Here is a 20624-nt window from a genome sequence, read left to right on the forward strand (position 1 = left end):
CCATTTTCAATTCCGAAGGCCTCAATCTTAGATTTTGCTGTCTACTAGTTTAGAGAGTTAACGCAGCAATTTAAGACATGCCTTATGCAATGCGACAGGTGCTAATCTTCCAGGAAATTCATCCTACATCTCACCTATTAAGGGCATTTAATATAAAAATGGCTTAATGTCTCCTTAAAGGTGTCAGCGAGCATGTGAGGACCACACAGATTTGGTTCCTCTGAAAGTAATAGAGTGAAATTGTCTGCATAATTATTTTAGTTGGATTGAGAATCTGCAGTTCTCCCTGGTTTCAGGAAATAAACCTCTGTTAAAACCATATGGCACTATTCTCCAAAGAGATGCGATTACAGAGGCACTTCCCTTTCAGATATCAAGGCAAAATTAGAGAAAGTAGTCATGTGCATAATAAATACAACTGTTTCTCTTTGTGAGCAAATATGAAAGTGTCATTTTGGCTTTGGTGTGTGAGTGTGTGTGTATATATGCTTGCTTAATTTATGAATTGCAATAAATGATATAGCAATTGTAAAATGTCAGAAACCCAGAAGGCATGTATTGTTATGTGTACATAGCAAAAATGTATAGTAAAAAAGTCTGTCGGGTTGAGTTAGGCCTCAAGTTTAGATTCTGTAAAATCATTTAAAAAACCCATGACCAAGAGAAAGGATATCCCCCCCCTTTAAAGTTCCTATTAAAAGGGAAGGGTGTTCAAATGTTCAGGGAGACGTAAACATAGTAGGTACAAACTTTACACATCATACAAGTGACCCCAAGATTACTGTAACTTTAAGAGAATAAAGATTTGACAGCAGTTTGCATATAGTCAATTTCCCTGTTTCTTGTAAATAGCTACGTCCCAGTTTTGCACCTGGATCCAGGCAGGCAGACCTCTGATCCCACTCAGACACACTGAGTCCTGCACAAAGCTTCTTCCGGAATCAGAGCCTGAGGGAGCAATCCCACAAACCCTTCCCCATATAACTGTACACATGCAAGTAGCCCCATTGATACCAATTGGACTACTCACATAAGTAAAGTTACCCCTGTGCATAAGTATTTGCAGGATCAGGCCCTTAGCTAGTCAGTTTCCCATGTTGTTAATATGAGAAATGTCCAAAATGAGATAGGAAAGGGTGAAAACCACAAAAGTTGGTAGAGCAGATGTAGCTGCTCTAACCATTATTTGAATATGATTTGACTGCCTCTTTAGGTTCAGTGGGCCCAATTCTCCACTCACATCAGTTTTTTTTACACAAGTAGATTTCCTTTGAATTCAATGGAGGTTTACACCAGAATAAGTAAGACGATAATCAAACTTCTTTTTCACCAGAAAGTAAAACTGCCTCAAACAAAAGCAAAAGTAATTAAAACTGTTTTCATTGTCAAAGCTGAGTGAAGTGCAGAAAGTAAACAATCTGCATAAAGGGAAAAGCAAATGTCCTATTAATATTTATTCAGTTCTAATAACCTAAGGTGATAGCAATGACAGACATGGAAATATTATTTTTATTATAATTCAGTTTTTAAACCAGTCTCCCTTTAGTCTTACCTACCTGGGCTTTTAAACCAGTGAGATTTGTACACATAGCTACAACTATTTTAAAAAAACCACATAGTGATTTATCTATATCTACTGTAGGAACATAAAATAATTACACCCACACTCTGTACACAGGAGCAGATTCACTGGTGTCTTATTTGCTTAGTGTTTTCCCTGATAGAGACCTCACTAATGAGCACATTATAAAAATCTGCATAGACTCACATGACCATCTTGCAGTTCACACCTGTTTTAAATATATAGCACCCAATTTTACCCTCCAATACACAAGTGCAACTCCTGTTACATAGGAATTCAGAGTGCAGAGTTGGCCCCACGGTTTCATTGTTCATGAACTCTTCTTAGAAACTATATCCAGGTTGTGGTGATTATACCACACTGAAATTCATACCTTAAAATTTCACACATGTCCATTGCTGCATCTCAGATATATTTCATGGTACTGATCTCCCCCCCAAACCCTTTAGGTCTTGGCTTGCTGCATAGCTGCAGGTAAATGCATTGGTATATGCACGCTATCACCGACGATAGTGCATGGTCTTTATGGAGCAGGTAGACCCAGCCTAGAAGAAGAGCACTGGTCACATAGAGTCTGAGTTTAGGCCTGAGCTCAGTCCCAAACTCTAATCCAGTCCCTTAGGTGAGCAGGGGCTGGGAGCCTACACAGGCCCTTAATGAAGGAGGAAGTATCTTGTCTGGCTTTCTGGCAACCCTTCTGGTCATTGCAAGGAGCAGTAATGATGGTCCGAGCCTTCCTCCTTCAGAAGATCACCAGATGATCCAGTGAAAAGAAAAGGGAAGGATGCAAAAGGAGCTCAGATGACCCTCTGATTGTGAAGAAGCAAGCAGTTTCCTTTCTTTTCATTGGGCAGTGCTGAGAGTACTCCAGCTCCTAGCAGAAGCAGGCTATCATTGGAGAAGGTCACCCTGTCATTTTACAATTTTACTCCTCTCTTCTTTTCAGAAGTTCCCTGAAGCTGGAAAATATGTTCTGTGGCCTCATTTTCCATTTGGATTTATTTTATTAAACCAGTTAACACTGCAATTTTCAAGGTTATGCATCACCAAAACATCTCCACTCTTCAACTTCATCAATGGTGTTACCAGAGCTCTCTGATTAATGTTTTTCAACTTAGTTTATGATGCAAAAATGGGACAAAACTTCAGGATCCATTTTCCATGAACTCTAGGATGAAAGTTAATTGTATTCATGCCTGAGGAGAAGAAAGTGCTCTCTATTGTGTTTATGTAGGTCCTATAAAATTGTGCTCATTGTTTAAAATGCAGAGCATTTTCCCCATCACTACATTTTTTTAAAGAAGATAAAATTTTGGCCTTACAGACCTTTAAGTGTAATTGTAGAATGTAAGCAGGCATCATATTCCTGGAATAAGTCACATAGCAGTCAGAGAAGCAAGTCATTAATAAGATGGAGGGGATTGGACTAGATGACCTCCTGAGGTCTCTTCCAACCCCAATATTCTATCCTTTTATGCAGATTTTCAAAAAGACGGAGACTTTGGGCCCAGTGTTGCCTCAGTGAAGTCAGTGGCCAAACCCCTGTTCATTTCAATGGTAGTTGGATCAGCCCCAATATAAATTCTCTTTTTCTTGTTCTGGGATCACACCTTTTGTTTTGTAAATAAAAATAGGACCTGCTACCAAAAAAAACCCCAAACCCCAGGAAAGAAACTTGCTTTAAGCAGAATGAGCTAGTTAGAATGATATTAATAGTGCAGAGATGACTAGCATTTCCAGCATTTAAGTACATTAATGCCTCCAGGGCCCCGGTACGTTGGCATTATTAGTTGGTTGATTAGCTTGTAGGTGTCGTGGCAAAAAGTACTTTAATATTAATTATATTATCATCATCACTGTCTAATCTGGAAAATGCCAAGCAGACCTGTCATGTTGTCATGTTGCTGTACTACAAGGACCTTCTTTGCGGAAGAGGGAGAAAGGGAAATTCTATGAAGAATCTCCCCCTGCAGTACCCAGACGCAGTTCAAAAGCCTTCACCGTGTGTTTAGCATTTCAGTTAGCAATGCTTTAAATGACATCACACACTGCTTGCGTTGGACTCACTCCAGCTCCTCCCCTCCCAGACTGATCCTCTTCCTACTCCCCTTCCCCCTGCACACATTCTTTGGGATTTGCTGCCTACTGGTAGCCAAGCATACGGAGAACTGAGAGGGGGGCAGGGAGATTTATTCAGTATGAATCTGTTTTCCTATTGTTTTTAAATTCATGGGTGGCTCCCTGTTACTAAACAAACTTTACAACTGAAGGCAAAGGGGGTCAGCCTCCTGCTAGAGCCTCTCTAAAGAAGATATTCCATTGTGGCCAAACATAGCTCATTAATTGCCTAGCTATCCCTCTGACCTCCCTCCTAAACTCTTGCTTGATATTGACATTAGACCTAATCTTTCAATCTAATGAGCAGGTTAAATATTTTAACATTGGCTTCGGCCCTGATTTCGCAAGGACCCATTCCATTATTACCTGTTCAACAAAGCCCTTAAGCATAACTTAACTTTAGCTATATACTTATTTCTCATTAAGTTATATGCTTTAAACGCTTTGCTGAACTGGGGCCGTAATGTAATCCCATTATTAATACAGCTGACCTGTGGCAGGTGAGGTCAGCCCTACAGGCTTGGGGCCAGATTCTGACCCCAGATGCACATCTATAAACCTGGAATCACTCTACTGAAGTCAATGGATTTACATTCATGTAGCTCAGAGCAGAATCTGTCCATCTCTGTTTTCCTTCTAAGACTGACAAAGAGTGAATTATCCCTTCTGAGATCCTTCTGGGTGATGTGTTCTCAGGAGCAGCAGCCCTTCTTTCTTACATACAAATAACGATGCTGTCCTGTTGTACTCTCCCAGAATTTTAAAGCCTTTCACTGCACTGGCAAGATTTCCCTCCACTTTCTCTGCAGACTGTGATTAGTCAAAAAGAGAAGAAGAAGAAAAAAAAGAAAAAAGAAATCTGTATTCATGGTCTTGTATTTTTAAAAATATTTCCCTTCTGGGGCATTCGAGTTGGATAATTTGCTACATTGTTTTCAAATAAAATCTTGTGCCTTAACTCAGTGAATCTCAACCTTTCCAGACTACTGTACCCCTTTCAGGAGTCTGATTTGTCTTGCGTACCCCCAAATTTCACCTCACTGAAAACGACTTGTTTGCAAAATCAGACATAAAAATACAAAAGTGTCACAGCACACTGTTACTGAAAAAATTGCTTCTTTTCTCAGTTTTACCATATCATTATAAAATAAATCAATTGGAATATAAATATTGTACTTACATTTCAACGTATAGTATATAGAGCAGCATAAACAAGTCATTATCTGGACGAAATTTTAGTTTGTACTGACTTTGCTAGTGCTTTTTATGTAGCCTGTTGTAAAACGAGGCAAATATCTAGATGAGTTGATGTACCTTCTGGAAGACCTCTGTGTACCCCCAGGGGTACACGTACCCCTGGTTGAGAATCACTGCCTTAACTAAGCTGGTGGTTTGTAGCAGCAGAAATGATCCATTATCTCTCGTTCTCCCGGTTGGCATGGACAGTAATAGCTGCTCAACTCATAGAATCACCTCCTGTCAGGGTAGCAGCACCTGTATTTCCCTCCGTCATCCAGCAAGGGCACCAACTCTCAGGCTTCCAGTTCCCCAGCTGTTGCCAGAGACCCACGCCTCTCCCCCCCGCCTTCTGCGCAGTTCCCTGTCTTCACTGTGTTATTCCTGGCAGAATCAAGCTGCCCAAGCATACCTGCTTGCCTTCTCTTCAGAGACAGATAACAATAATTGTCAACAGTTTTAAGTTACCACACAGCTCTTTCTGTGCAAGCCTATTTTACTTTACAGAGAAAAGCTATTAAAAACTATAAAAGATAGATACTAATAAACCTACTAGAGATCACTTCAACCCTAACATGGGCTGTGGCTGGAACAGTCTTTCCAAACGCAACCCAAGGGGTTTCTTGTGTGATCACAAATTCATCGCGGCCTCACCTCAGAGCAAGCACATAGGCTTATGGGGCCTCTGTAGACCCAGTTTTAAACTAGGTTGTTTATCCAAAAATCCTTTCTTTGTCTATTGGTCCCTGAAGAATCCAGTTTGAACTAGTATATGCACATCTCTCCATGGGGTGGCATCAACAGCTGATAACGGAGGAAATACGGAAGCATCCCCATCCTCTAGGAGAAAGTACATACAATGCCCACAACTGCATTTTTAATACAATGGGACCCCAAGGTATTAAACCTAATTCAATACGGTTTAACTTAATTCAGTAAAGTTAATCATAATTCCATAAGGTTTGTCCAAGATATTGTGAGTCTGTCACAAGAATAGTAAACACACCAAAACAACAAGTATTTAATAATATTAATAATCCTTTGCACTTTCAGAGTATGCTTCATCCAGAGATCTTGGAGCTTGTAAAGGTTGAGTCTGACTTAGTATTGTGTTACTCTAGTTTTAGCCCAATGTAACTTCATTGAAACCTCCTGGAGTTTACTCACACTCAGACCTGCTAAAACCAAAATAGTAACACTGGTGAATCAGGCTCACAAACTGTTTTAGCCGAGTAATGCCCCCTGGGAGTCAGGGAGGCAGATAAATATTTTTATAGGTGGAGAAAACTGTGGCTTCCTCAAGTTTTAGTTACTTAAGTCCCTATTTAGGCACCCAAGAAGCAGCCTAATTTTAGCTATTGACTTCAGTGGAAGCTGCAGCTGGTCAGCACCACTGAGAACGTCAGACCCGGAGCTAGTTTAAGAGCCTGCCTCGAGGCACTTGCATTTAAAAATATTGCTCGAGTGACTTGCTCAAGATTATACAGTGAGTCAGTGGGAAACCCCAGAACTCTCAACCCCTCTCCACCCCTTTCAGCTCTATTCTCTAACCACCAGACAGTGCTTTCTCCCTTAAGGTTTTGACACAAGAAGTCAGTCCACCCCATCTGCCACCTGGAACAAGACTGTCACTAGTGAGATCACCAGAAAGGGGACAGAGCATAGCAAAGAGAAGGGATCAAAATGGTGGCTGACCACAATGAGGATTGGGAGGAATCTTCAGGACACCATCTCAACTAGCATCAGTTACGGCATCAGTTATGCATCACTTAAGGCTAGGCATCTGTAAGACTTAAGTGTTGCATAGGCTTGTGCTGGCACTCTGCCCAGAGGTGAATTTCACCCGGAGAACTGAATGGATTCTGTCACATCTCCGCTGCCCCATTAAACCCATATATTACCAGCAGCACAAGACTTTCATCATATTCCGGCCTTTTAACCAGGCTTTAGATTGTAAAAGCAAGAGCAGAGAAGAAGGGTGTTAAGCATAATTTTTACTGGGGAAACCACCAATTCTTTATACCTTTCGAAAGGAAGAAAGAGAGACATCCATCAAACTGTCATTGCAGATTAGATGCCACAAACCTAAGCCCATGGAGTAGCCAGGAATCTGTAAACCTTTTAAAGGCTACGCCTGTTTTTGATACTTTAAAAAAAAAAAAAAAAAACCCTTTATAGATTTTCATGGAAAACATTAATGGGCCAAGGGATGTTTCATGTTTCTCTAAGGTCTGACAGATTCTACACAAACTGGACAGAAGTCCAGTTTTATGGTTCAGGTTAATTACCGGTAGTTTCTGTGTTATGACCAAGAATAAATAATACTGTCTGTCTGATTAAGGCAAGTGTGAAAAGCTGTGTTTGATTTAAAAAAAAAAAAAAGATTGCTGCATCCTGGCTTCTGTCTACATTTAGCCTGATTTGAGGTGCCCTTTATATAACAATAATTTGATACTACTCACAATACTTGGCACCCCAAGCACTAGAGTGGAATGTACCAAGAACACTTTAGCAGGTCTGAGTGTGAGTAAACTCCAGTAGTGCTGGAATGAAAGGGTAGGGCATTCAGAGTATGTCTCTCCCTCGCTTGGCATTCACAGACAATAAGAACTCGAGGATTAACATGCTAGACTCCGTTTATTACACATGGGTGGATAAAGCAATTACCTGTCTATCAAGGCTGTAGTAAATTGTGCAATGGCATTAACATGGGTGGATATGTGGATAAATGCTATTCTGCCACAGAGGGTGCTGATACACAAGATAATCCTTCAAGTCTAACTAGTAAAGACTGTTTTCCTTTGGAGTTTATATCATGTTTCCCTTGCAAGCATAGACTGAAACGGCGTCCTTTTATTTTCAATCACATTTTCAGCTCCCTTTAGCCATCTGAATTTTATTAGAGAGGTTATTTTAGAAACATCCCTTCTTTAATTACGTTTAAACAATCTGCTTAAAACCTGTTGCACAGATAGAAACACAATAGTCTTTTAATGCAGCAAAACAGTCTTTTGAAAGACAGAGAACACACACACAAGTATCCCTCCCTTATTGCTGGACTGTTGTATCGTCCATGCCTGAACTCCCATTCTAACCACAGCATTCAGCCTGTAATATGCCCTTGGTTTTGGAGAGGAAAAAAAAAAAAAAGAAAGTGCACCCTATTGATGTCTAGAGAGCAGAGGATTGCAAAACAGCACACAATTGGAGAGGTTTTAGACTAGATTAAAACTAAGTACCTTAAATCTGTTTTAATGATTGTGTTTACATCTCCACCTCTTCAGTCCTTTAAAGTAATCAGGTTTCGCAAGCGTTAAGAAAACCAACCCCTTCTGCCTGTTGGAGAGAAGCCAGTTCAAAGCAAGAGTTTTTTTCACTCTCCCCTCACCCTCCTTCTTTTTCTATGATCTTTACTGCTCTTCACTATAGAAAGACCAGGCTAAGGACCTATTTTATAGAGTAGTTTTCCCTTTTTTTTTTTTTAAAAAAAAAATGTTTCTTCCCATTCTTTATAGAGATTGTTTGATAACAATGAGGATGATAAAGTCAGGATGAGGAGCTCTTGCTCTTTTGAAATGCGGCTTCCTTTAAAACATTTTTTTTCCTTTGCTCAAAAAAAAAATGGCAGCAATAAATAGACCAAAACCAAACAAAAACAATGCAAAACATAAAATAAATAAAAGGAAAAAGAGTGCAGCAGATACTAGCATGCAGAGGGAATGAAGCCAGGGACTGGGAATTGCCCACGAAAGCTTATGCTCAAAGAAATGTGTTAGCCTCTAAGGTACCACAAGTACTCCTGTTCTTTTTGTGGATACAGACTAACACGGCTGCTGCTCTGAATCCTCTCTTTGTAGGATTTGTCTTTACACAACAAATTGAAACAAATTTGCCAACCACGGCTAGCTTTGTTGCTGGCACAAATACTGGTGCATTATGTTCTTTAGTGAGGTTTAAAGGTGAACGAGAGTTGTGCCGAGTTGCAGGGGGCTCCAACACGCTCTCTCTCTTTCCCATGTGTTTGTAGTGGTAGGTTTTGTTTTTTAAAAATAGCCATTGCATTGCGTGAATTTAAAAGCCTGGAGGACATGGTGAAACACATGGCTGAGCTGGGGAAGATCTCCCAACGGGAGATGGGAACTCCTTTAATGCACAGTTCTGAGCTGCAGAACAGAGGAGAATGGGTTTGGGGTGGGGGTGGAAGGGTAGATGCCAAAGCACTGAGCACCTGTAGTGCTGCATTAAGTCTGAAGTGAAGTGTGGATCTCTCTGGGTGGGGGCAGGAGGGAAGGAGGAGACACTTGTTATGCCACAGTGCAGTGTGATTTTGACAGAGCACAGGGGAGATGGGAAAGTGGGGGATTCGTGAACTGTGGCAGCCTCTCAAGCTGGGCTGAGGAGCACGGCAGAAGGTCAGAGTAAAGGTGATCACGGGGGAAGCAGTTCCAGTCAGGGCCGTGAGGGAAACCCTTCCTTCACTTCTGCGCTTGCTCTTTTCTTGGGGCTCTTTTTCTCTTTCATAGCTCCAGGTTTGTTCTAGAAGTGAAACACTCGCAAGACAAATGTAGCAGCAGCACTGAGGTCCTGCACCCAGGACCCATAAGGCCCAGTGGAGGGAATAACAGCTCCCCCCGTGACCACCACCACTGCCCCACTGATCTCAATGGGCACAGGGTTGGGGCTGTTGAAACACTGCCCCCACTGGAGCTGGTGAGGTACAGCAGCCAATTTTCACAACTACAGATGATATTCGGGGGGTGGGGAGTTATATCTCAGCTGTTTCAGAGTAGTTAGTTAGCCGTGTTAGTCTGTATCTGCAAAAAGAACAGGAGTACTTGTGGCACCTTAGAGACTAACAAATTTATTTGAGCATAAGCTTTCGTGGGCTACAGCCCACTTCATCAGATGCATCAGCTGCTGTGATTTGCTGAAAAACCTGACCCCTAAAGCATCCTCCCAGCTGTGTGTGTGTGTGTGTGTGTGTGTTTGCTTTTCGTAGGCCATGACTTGTTAAAAAGAAATCGAAATCTTAGCATTTTATATTTTCAAAGATTTTACAAGCCCTGGTCTTGATTCACTCCCATAGGCACAGAGGGATGCAGTTTGCCCCACGGTGGAGTTACCCCTCAATCTGCAGGAAACATTAAACTTCAGATGGGGCTTCGCGGGAGTCCCATCTAGGCAGGCTAGCTGGGTGATGAGCTGCACTGAAGCTTGCTGTTGCTCCCCAGTGAGAAAATGCCCACTGAACTGGGGGATGCACTGAGGGCCAGATCTTGCACCATTTAAGTGCCAAGGCTCAAATCCCATCCCTGGCTGACCCTAACCACTTTGGGCTGATTTAAAGCCCATTGAAATCAATGAAAAGACTGACTTCCATGGGATCTGGATCAGCCCTTTGTTGGTAGTGCTGGCCTGCTTTGAACCTATCCAAGATCTTTGTATCACTGGGGTGTCGGAGAAAAACTGAGTTTTCACTCTTTTGTTTAGGTACAGCAAGTCAGATGCTTTATCACAGGGTGAGGGAATTGGAAAGAGGTGGTCAGCTGGGATTCCACCAGTGGACTGAATCGGGCCCTAAGAATAAGAAATCAAGTCAGCTGAACCTGTTTGCTGTGTTTGTTTTCATGTAATTTATTTATTTATTGGTCAGTTTCAGGTGTATTTTTGACCTGCTCTGTGTAAAAATGTCTCCGCTTTAAAAACAAAAACCTTTGGGGGTGGAGGGGGGTCTTGATTTCTGTCCAAGTGCGTGTGTAACCCTCATTAATGCTAATGGGAGTCCTGTGTGCATGGTTGGGAGAGAAAGCCTTTTAGTCTTTAATGTAAACTGGTGCCTTTAGCTATTTAAAAAACAAACATCTTTTTCCCTCCACTGACTGAATTAAAACCAGTTATTGCGCCTATGTAGCGCCTTGTTTTATGAATTATAAGAACTTTTCCTATGTAGAACCTATGGCCTAATTATGTAATTATGTCTCTTGGGTAGATATTTTTCTTCTCATAATTATGTCTTTACCCAAGAGACTGGAAGGGCTCCAAGCTTTCTGCTTTCATGGGTAGAAATTGTTTGGCTCTCTTTTTCATTCTTGTTGATGAATTTTGAGTTGTATGGCTTAGCGAGGGGGACTGCGTAGGGAAAGCAACAAGGAGCGCAACGGTTTGTCACAAACAAATATTTACAGGAATATGGATTTAGTAAACAGGAGCTTTTTTTGGCTCAGTTGAGGGACCTTACTTGTGAAGAGCTAACGTGATCCTTCTGGATAGAGGTTGATTTATGGCACTCTTGTGTTACCTCTAGAGCCCAGATAGACAGTTGCTTTGGAGCTGTACCTTGCTAACATGATGTATTGCCTGAACATTATAAGAAAGATGAATATCCCTGCCTGAATCAACGACGTCATTCGCAACAAGCTATCTAGAAGTCCTTGGGCCCAATTTTGAGCTGTTTCACCAGGGTAAATGCAGAGTAGTTCCTTTGACTCCAGATTTAGGCCAGTATAACTGAGATCAGAATTAGGCTCATAGAGACATATCAGGCTGTAAGTTCACATGTGCAATTCCTATTGATGTTAATGGGATCAAGTGCAGTAAGATGTCCAGAGACAATGGGGCTTGAAAGAAACTGCTCAGACGTGTAATTCATCCCTTTCACTAGTGTAGCGATGTTGTTTACAATGTACCCCAAAGTATTTTACTAGTGTCATAATCTTGAAGTGTACTAGTATAGTCATCGCCTGGCAGATCATTACGTCGGCCAATCAGTTCCAGTATAGGGATTTTCTTTCCCTATTATCTAACTTAACTTTTCCTTTTTCAAGTTTACTACCATTAGTGGAGAGAGGGAATAATCAGAGATTCCACCCTTAGGCCCTAAACCTGCTCCCATTGAATTAAATGGAAAAAAACTTCACTGGGCTACAATCTAATTCTTCTCCCACTATTCTTTATGCTGCCTCCTTCCTGGAGCTCCCATATATGTTACCACCTCCTTTTGGTTCACATCTCTCCTTTAAACACACATCTTCTATCAAGCACAGTCTGGTGTCACACAACTTGGAAACGTATAGAAAGCCTGAACACCCCTTTGGCCACAAAGAGCAATCTGGATGTGTTGCTTTGTCTACCTTTCAGACTGTAAGTGGCATGGGACAGTGGGCATCACTTCCTCTGTGTTTATACAGCGCTGAGCCCTCTGTTGGCATATAACAACAAATAACAGTTGTGCCTAGATATTGAGGCAAATACTGCATGTCAGAGCCTCCATTCTAATTGGGATCACCCACAAAATCTATGCACAACAGGTGGGTATGTAGGATCTTAATTTCAGCTTCATTTATGCTAGGCTTTCATACAAAGATATTTGACTCTCCCATCATTTGCTGTTTTTGTTGTGACAAAAGCATATCCAAGTGAAAGAGGTGCAACTGAGTGAAGACTGAAAATACCCAGCCCACTCAGGGATAATAAAAACATCTGTGAACAATCTGGTAACCAGAGCTCCCTGGTACCATAAAAAATTAGTGGGTGGTTTGCTTGGTGCTAAAAAGAGAATTCTACATTGTCCCTGCATATGGCTAGACCAAGTATAATCTGATTAATTTTCAGCCCCACACCCAAAAGCTGCAGAATTAAAAAAAAGGTAAAAATCTTGGGGCATCAGATTTACATGAGGGTTCTCCAGGTTAACCTCTCAAATGTTCATTCAAACTGTCCAGACGGTGTCAACCAAACTGACAGTAAGCGCCCAGTGCCAGCAGACATGGACAGTATTTCTGTGATTCAGGAAACTAGGAAGCAGTCAGATCCATCTAGAGTCAAAGCTATAGTCTGTTTTCTGCCCTGGAAGGAATCGGTAATGTATGATAGCCCTTATGTGCCATCTTTAACATTTTCCTGACTGAAGCTTTCCTGCTTTGTTTGGCAAGTTTGAGTAGCATGCGAAGTTATGGCATGCGTGCCTAGCCAGGGCTTTGGTTTGTTTTATTACATTGATTGTGTCAGATCTATTTTCACACTCTGAATTGGTGCTGCAACTCCTGCAGCAGGTTAACCGCAGTGCAGTCTGCTTCCAGAACCTTTGATATACAGGTTTGGTTAAAAGAGCTGGGTAGGATTGATAGATTAGGATATTGCTCATTGCAATGATGTGGTAGATTCACAAAAGTAGGCGCCTAAGTCTGGGTTTAGGCTCCTATGTCCCAGTTTAAGCTCCACTGCGATTCACAAAACTCCCTCTGAATCCTGTAAGTGCCTGAACACACTTGGTTTCTTAGTTTTTGCAATAAGAAGGTCGCTAGGAGCCTGTGTTTCCACCTCTGGGCATGCGCACTGCTGCCTCACTATAAACATCTATCTCCCACCTCAATCCCAGAGCAACACACAACCCGGGGGAAGACAGGTGTTTGGCCACCTCATTCATTTGAGGGCCCCATCCGGTAGGTGCGCTCAGAGGCTGCCCACCAGATCAGGCCCTGCATGTGACTTCACACAAAGCAGCCGAGAGAGAGAAAAGAGGAGGAGCTCCCTCATAACTTTTATCTCAGTGGTTAGGGTACTCACCTGGCATGTGGGATTACCCCGCCCCGACCCAGTTCAAGTCCCCCCTCTGTGTGATGAAAAGAGATTTGAATAGAAATCTGCCACATGGTAGGTGAGTGCCCAAACCACTAGTCTATGGGATATTCTGATGTGGGGCTCCCTCAGTGTCTCCTGTTGAAGTTGTTCCACTGTGCAGGGCCGGCTCCAGCATTTTTGCCGCCCCAAGCAACAACAACAAAAAAAGCCGCGATCGGCGGCGGCAGTTCAGCGGCAGGTCCTTCGCTCCTAGAGGGAGTGAGGGACCTGCCACCCCCAAATTGCCGCAGGTGCCGCCCCTCTCCCTTGGCCGCCCCAAGCACCTGCTTGTTAAGCTGGTGCTTAGAGCCAGCCCTGCCACTGTGGATAAATACTTAGAGTCATTGGAGCAGGGGGAGTGGACCCTGGGTCTCCCACATCCTGGGTGAGTGCTCTGCGCACAAGGCTACTGAGTTATTCTCATAGTTGTGCTCTCTCTCTCTTTCTCTCGCACATGCACTCTCTCTGGCCCAAATGACTAAGTATTTGGCTGCAGTGGAACAGCTTCACCAGGAGAGACTGAGGGACTCCATCCCCATCAGAATATCCCGTAGGCCCCTGGCACTCTCCTGAGCTGTGGCAGACCCCTGTTCAAATCCTTTCTCCTGGTAGGGGGTGGGCAGACTTGTACTTGGAGTCTCCTACATGAGTACTCTAACTACTAGGCTAAAAATTATGAGGGAGTTCCTCCTTCCCCCTGCTGCCCCTCTCCCCCAGTTTCTTGCAAAAATTGCCTTTGGCTCCTAACTCCAAAGGGGGTTCGCAACTGAGAATGGCTAGCAGAGACAGGTGCTTCCCTGCAGCTTGGATTTAGGCACCTGTCTCTGAGAGAGAGGAGGGGCGTAGGACACACCCGTCTCGTTGGTATCTCCCATCGGCTAGCTTAAGCGGCTCCCAGCCTAGCTTGCTGGATTTTGTGAATCAGGCTCAGGTGCCTGTTTCTCCCCATTCATTGAATAGGTGCCTAGCTCAGGATTTGTGAATCACAGTGTGTTCCTGTGATTGTTACAGTGCCTAAGTACCTTTATAAATCTAGCCTTATGTGGGTAGAAAAAACTGTCGGGACTTGAGGATAAGAATTCCTGGATGCTACTCTAGGTTCTGACTCTGTGTTCTTGGACTCTGAGAACAGATACACTGGAGTACTTTGTTTAACTTCTTCCTATATAACCCTTCTGACAGTTGGAGTTGGCAGCAACTAGGGCCAGGTTCAATATCTAGGGGTTTCTTTTGAACAATACAACACGAAACCGGTTCAAACCCCCACCCAGTCACCTGGCACAATTACATACCACGCCCTGGGTGCCTCTAAGAGGCAATATTTCCCCTCTCGCAAGCACAGAGTCTGAGTGTAGAAGAGAAACTTTTAATAGAAGGAGGGAAATAACCTGACATTAATTTGGGAAAACACCACAAGCAGGATTCATAAAACCATGAGCAAAAGCCCCACCTCAGAATACGCTGGGCAGTGTCTTTTTCCCTCAGGTTCTTAAGTCCAGCAACCAGAAGTTCCTTTAACGTGCTCCTCCCTTCTCCCTCCACCACACTCCACTCCCAGTTGTTGTCCTTGGTCAGTGCAGACCCAGAGTTCAGAGGTGCATCTGCAGAGTTCACCTCCCACCCGGGCCGGGGAAGGGGAGTGGCAGGAGGCACAAGAAGGCACCTTGCTCTCTCCACTGTCCGGGCATTGGTTCACTGCTCCTCTCCCCTAGCCACTCACTATGATGTCTTCAGGTCCCACCACTTAACCCAGCTCTCCGTGATTTCAGCTATTAGTGCAGGAGTCTCACTGCTAATACACACTGGGCATCTCTTGCATCAGAGACACTGTCCCAAAGCACATCTAATGCTTAGACTTGGTTATCAGTGATCACAGTTCTGTAGTGTGTAACAAGACTCTCAATTGAGTTTTAATCAGCTCTGTTATCACACACTGGAAAAAGGAAGGGTCAACTGGTATCTAGGGCCTGCAGGGAAGACCCACATCACCACCTACATGATCCCTGTCCTCACCCTTTCTCAATTCACTGGGCTTTGGCACCCATGTCCCCTGCCTAGTGAGTGCAGTTTAGTTGAGGGTGAGTCCATCAATCAGGGTATGCCAAGCACAGTTCTGCTGCCCTTGATTCACACAACAAGGATAATAACCCTTTAGTACCCCTGCCCCAATAACAGAGAGACTTGTGATCCAACACCAGCCAAAAGTGATCGTTTGGGCAAAGCAGTCCCATCATGCTGAGCACCTCGGCAGGGTGGATGTGCCCATGCAAACAAGGTCAGCCCCTGAAGTCCTCTTTCCCAGCTCATCACTAGATGTCAGAGGAGAGCTCATTCAGACCCTGCTTACACCTCTATTGTGTCCTGTCTTTTTGGTGTCAGTCTTTCCATTGATTTCAATGGGCTTTGGACCCTGATTCAGTACCTGACTAAACAGACCCAGTTTTTTCAATATCATTTCAAATCAGAGACTTACTATGTCTCTAACCACCTTTGTAACCTACTTCGGAACCTGCTCTGTTTCTGCTATAATTTCTTTGAGAGAGGGTGACCAGAATTGAACATAGTATTGTGGGTGAGGCCATCTCATTGAGCTGTATAATGCTATGAGCATATTTCCAATATTATTTATTCCCATTCTTTATACAGCCTAACATTGCTTTTTTATGTTTAAATCACTGTTGCACGTGGATCAGAGGTTTTCATTGAGCTGTCTACAGTGACACCCAGGTCTTTTTTCTGAAATAAATTATGCCTCACACTTGAGACAGAGAAATACATCTTTTCTTAGTGTGCTCCCTGGGGATCAGGAATTTCTCTGTCAACGGATGCATATATCACTACAGAGATGAAAAGCAGCCTTTGTGCAGTGAACTTCACGTGTTTAGCATGTATTTCATTATTCCTGCTCACATGCTGTTTGGAAAGTATTTTTCTAGGGCGTTTCACTGTAGGGCGTAGCTCTTCCACCGTCACTAGGGGTTCGCAGGTCCATAGGTATGTAAGGCACTTAGGGTGGACTTCACACACGTGCCTAACTCCCATTGAAAGTTACATAATTTTGTGGATTGCACCCTAACTCCTGTGGGTTGTAAGCACCTTCTGAATGTATCGTTGTCAGGTCTTGTTCTCCAAGGACAGCCTGGTGGCCTTTGATTTAAAAACACTGCAAGAGTCACAGCTCAGCAGCACACAGGTGTCATTACAATGGAGGTTTGGGTTGAATGGTTTTATTTGTCATTAAAGATAGGTAAGGGACTTACTCAGCCATGGCTTTTATTATAATACAACAATTGCACAAACTTGAGAAGACAAAACTTAATAAAACCTCTCTAGGGGACCTCACTATGTAAGCCGGGTGCTGTCTGGCAGCCAGAGACCCTTTGGTCCCAATATTCCTTTGTGTCTTCTTTGTGGCCCTAAAATAAAAATATTGACAAGGGGAGGGGCAAGCCAAGAATGTCTATGGCTCCTATTTGGCTTCTAGAGCCTCATAGGGTCTGTCTAACTGCAATTAGATACCGGTGGTGGGCCCGTGCTAGCTGAGTTAGGCCCCCAGTGCTTTGGCTAATGGACTGTTTAACTGCAGTGTAGACATTTGGGCTTGGGCTGCAGCCCAAACTCCTGGACCGTCCCACCTTGCAGAGTCCTAGAGCCCAGGCTGCAGCCTGAGCTGGAACCTCTACAACGCAATTAAACAGCCCCTTAGCCCGAGTCAACTGGCAGGGGCCAGCCACGGGTTTTTAATTGCAGTGTAGACGTACCTTTAGTTGCCTTGATGCTTTGGGTCTTCCAGACCTGGGGAACCCGACCTCCTGGGCTTTTAAAAAAAATTGACTGTAGACTCCTGCAGTTTGAACCAGCTACAGAGTTCTTTCTTCTTCACTTCCTATCCTAAACTGCTGTGTGCAGTTATTTTCCACTAATAGACAGTCGCTGGGTTCTGCCTCAGAAGTGGCTGCATTTCAGTGTTGGATTAGTTTGGAGTAAATAATGTGTGTAGTTAAATATAACCTTTGTTTTTACAGAGCTATGCACTGAAGAATAAAGCATGGTCAAAAGCAGGTTGGAGGGCATCACATGCATACTTTTACAAACCTGGGCAGCAGTGATGACTTACAAATAACCACAGATATAGTTAACACATTTTATAGTTCAAGTTTGTGTATCAGTCTGTTAGGACAGTGCTTTGGGATCTCTGAGGAGGAAGGGCACTACTTAAATGTACAATAGAATTTTTGTCTGAAAAATCAAAGCAAAAGCCCATTTGGGGGTTGATTCATTTTCAGATAAACTCAGTCCTGGTGAGAGAGATTCGGGATAGGCTAACTCCGTTTGTGTAATTTTGAACTCACCGAAAAGAGATTATATTCTGATTAGGAACAAATGCGAACAAAGGAGAAAGGGGGAAAAATCCACTGGAAAAAAAACAAGATGGAAAATGGCACAGGCAGAAGGAAAAACAAACACGGAGCTTGTAAAAAAGGAGAGAGGTTGAGAAGGAGAACTTCTATGGAAAAATACTTTATGTGTGAAAGTTACTTCTTTAGATTTAACAACACCTAACTTGTATCACAGTACTTTTCATAGATTCAAGAGACAATGCTAAACACAGCCAGTTACGGTATTATCATATTAATTAAACTGCGATTATAACATTACCACGAACCAGCCAAAAAACCATTCTATATCTATGCTCATCAACATCACTCCTATATATATAGGGCACCCACTTGTGCCAGCCTAATTTTGGGTGGGTGGTTCTAATATGTAGCACCTGTTTCCCTTTAACTAGGAGAAAGAAACATGTTTGTAGGTTGCGGGGGGGGGGGGGAGCGGGGGGGGACGGGGGACATGCTTTAAAATGACAGGAAAATGAGTCAACAAATTAGTTTCAAGAACCTTAAAAATTGTTTGAGACTCCTCTAATCTCAAATGAGATCCATTTCTCTTCACACGCCCATTCCAGCCTCTCAATTTTCTGTATAGAAATAGGATTTCTCTGAGTCTTGTACTAGTACCTGTACTGAAATTGCTTGCCTGCTTCCACCACCTGTTGTCAGGGTTCCAATTAGATAATGTGTGTTATATGCCAGGCACTCGGGTACTAGGATGATGGATGCTATACAAAAATGCCTGTTTCTAGAGCTGAAGGATGATTACAGCACAGGACTGGGAGTCATAGGATCTGGGTTCTAGCTTCTGAGTTCACTATCTGTTACCTTCGCTAAGTCATTTCATCTCTCTGTGATTCAGCTTCCCCATCTGTAAAATGGGGAAAATAAACCCTATCTATTTCCTATTCTAAAGATTAATTCATTAAACTTAGTGAAGTGCTCTGATACTCTGGTTATGAGCATCATGGAAATGCCTTAAAATGAAAAAAGTATTTGAATATAAGTATGATGATGGATGATGCATAATTTCTATGATAGAACTGGCAGATCTTAAGTAAACGTACTTATAGTATCAGTATATTGGAGTGGGCATTCTTAGTTTTGATTAATGTCATTTTTCCCCTTTAACTTCTAACAACTGCACAATATTAAAGAGCATTCCTGGTTAATCCACGCAGCATTCGTGCAGCTGAGCTGGTAGTGGGAGTTGGAGAGGGAGCAATGATGAGGGGTAGCCCATTAAGTGAAGGGAAGTATGGGACCCAGCAGGATTGGTTTCATCAGATGCAGCTTTGCCATTTTTTCCTTATTACACCACTCTTTTGGCTTCTTAAAGGAGACTAACAGATTTATTTGGGCATAAGCTTTCGTGGGTAAAAACCTCACTTCTTCAGATGCACCTGAATAAATAAATCTGTTAGTCTTTAAGGTGCCACCAGACTCCTTGTTGTTTTTGTAGATACAGACTAACACGGCTACCCCCTGATACTTAAAGGAGACTGGTTATTTAGTTCTGTTTTATGAATACGCTCCAAAGTTACAGAATAATAAGTGAACCATACAGACTAATTGTAACGGAGTAATACAAAACAAAAAAAGTCAGATTTTCTTAGCTATCTGAAAATCTCCATAATAAATGGAACCAATCCTGGAACAATCTCTCACTCACGCACATATATGGCTAGGAGGTTTATCTACATTAGAAACTTTTGCCACTTTCATTATCCCACTATAATGAAAGCAGTAAAAACTGCTGAACACAGGTTACCAGTATAAAGTGCTTATACTAGTATAGCCCAGTCTATACTATTTTTGGGAAGTGGATGTGGTATACCTAAGGCTTCTGATTTTAGGTTTTTAACCAACAAACACCAGTACAATACCCCCAAAGCAAAAAATAAAAAAAATAAAAAAATGAAATCAGTGTTTATCCAATAAACACTGGAAAAATACCAGAAACGGTTACTCAATTCATATTGACTTCCATTTCCCATTGCAGATTTTTTATAGAGGTGATGTCCCTGCTCCCTGGCTTGTATCTAAGGGCTTGTCTACTTCGAGCAATAATGTGGACTACAAGGATGTGATTTTAAAAGCACATTAATGTGTTGCGCATTAATTGGTCTGTGTAAACCTTTTCAGGTGCACACTAAAAGTTCCCTAGTGCTCTTTAACATAGTGCTGTGTGAAACAGCCCTGTGTGTATATGTAAAGAGAAAGCCCCATAAAACCCTATTTTTGGGCATCTATATACAAATCAAAAAGTGTAAACTATAAACACCAGAAAATGAAATAAATAAACCCAGAAAAACAGAAGCCCTAGGTATATGCTTATAGTGGTATAACTGCATCCACACTAGGACTTTGACTGGTATAACAGTCACAAATAAATTACACCTCTAACCAATAGAGTAGCCCATGCAATGAACATGCTGCTCTTTCATTCTGTTGAACTCACAGTAGGGCAGATACTCAGCTAGTCTGAGTTGTCATAGGTCCGTTGCAGTCAATGGAGCTATAACAGTTTAGACCAGCTGAGGATCTCCCCCACAGTTTTTAATACTCAGCTGCACCACTGTCTGGTAGGTACAGACTCTATGGCATATGTCCTCACTCCCTGCCACCATTCTTTCACCAGCTTTGGTTTCTGTCTCTAGCCAAAATGTCTAGAGAAC

The 20624-nt window shown here is 42.6% G+C and overlaps 1 protein-coding gene across 3 annotated transcripts in view; it reads left to right on the top strand.

The window, feature by feature from the left end:
* RUNX2 (RUNX family transcription factor 2) overlaps positions 1-20624 on the top strand; it is a 200986-nt gene that overhangs the window by 131719 nt on the left and 48643 nt on the right. The gene's annotated exons all lie outside the window — the stretch shown is intronic.

Source organism: Chrysemys picta, chromosome 3, assembly GCF_011386835.1.
Source record: "Chrysemys picta bellii isolate R12L10 chromosome 3, ASM1138683v2, whole genome shotgun sequence".
Taxonomy (NCBI): Eukaryota; Metazoa; Chordata; order Testudines; family Emydidae; genus Chrysemys; species Chrysemys picta.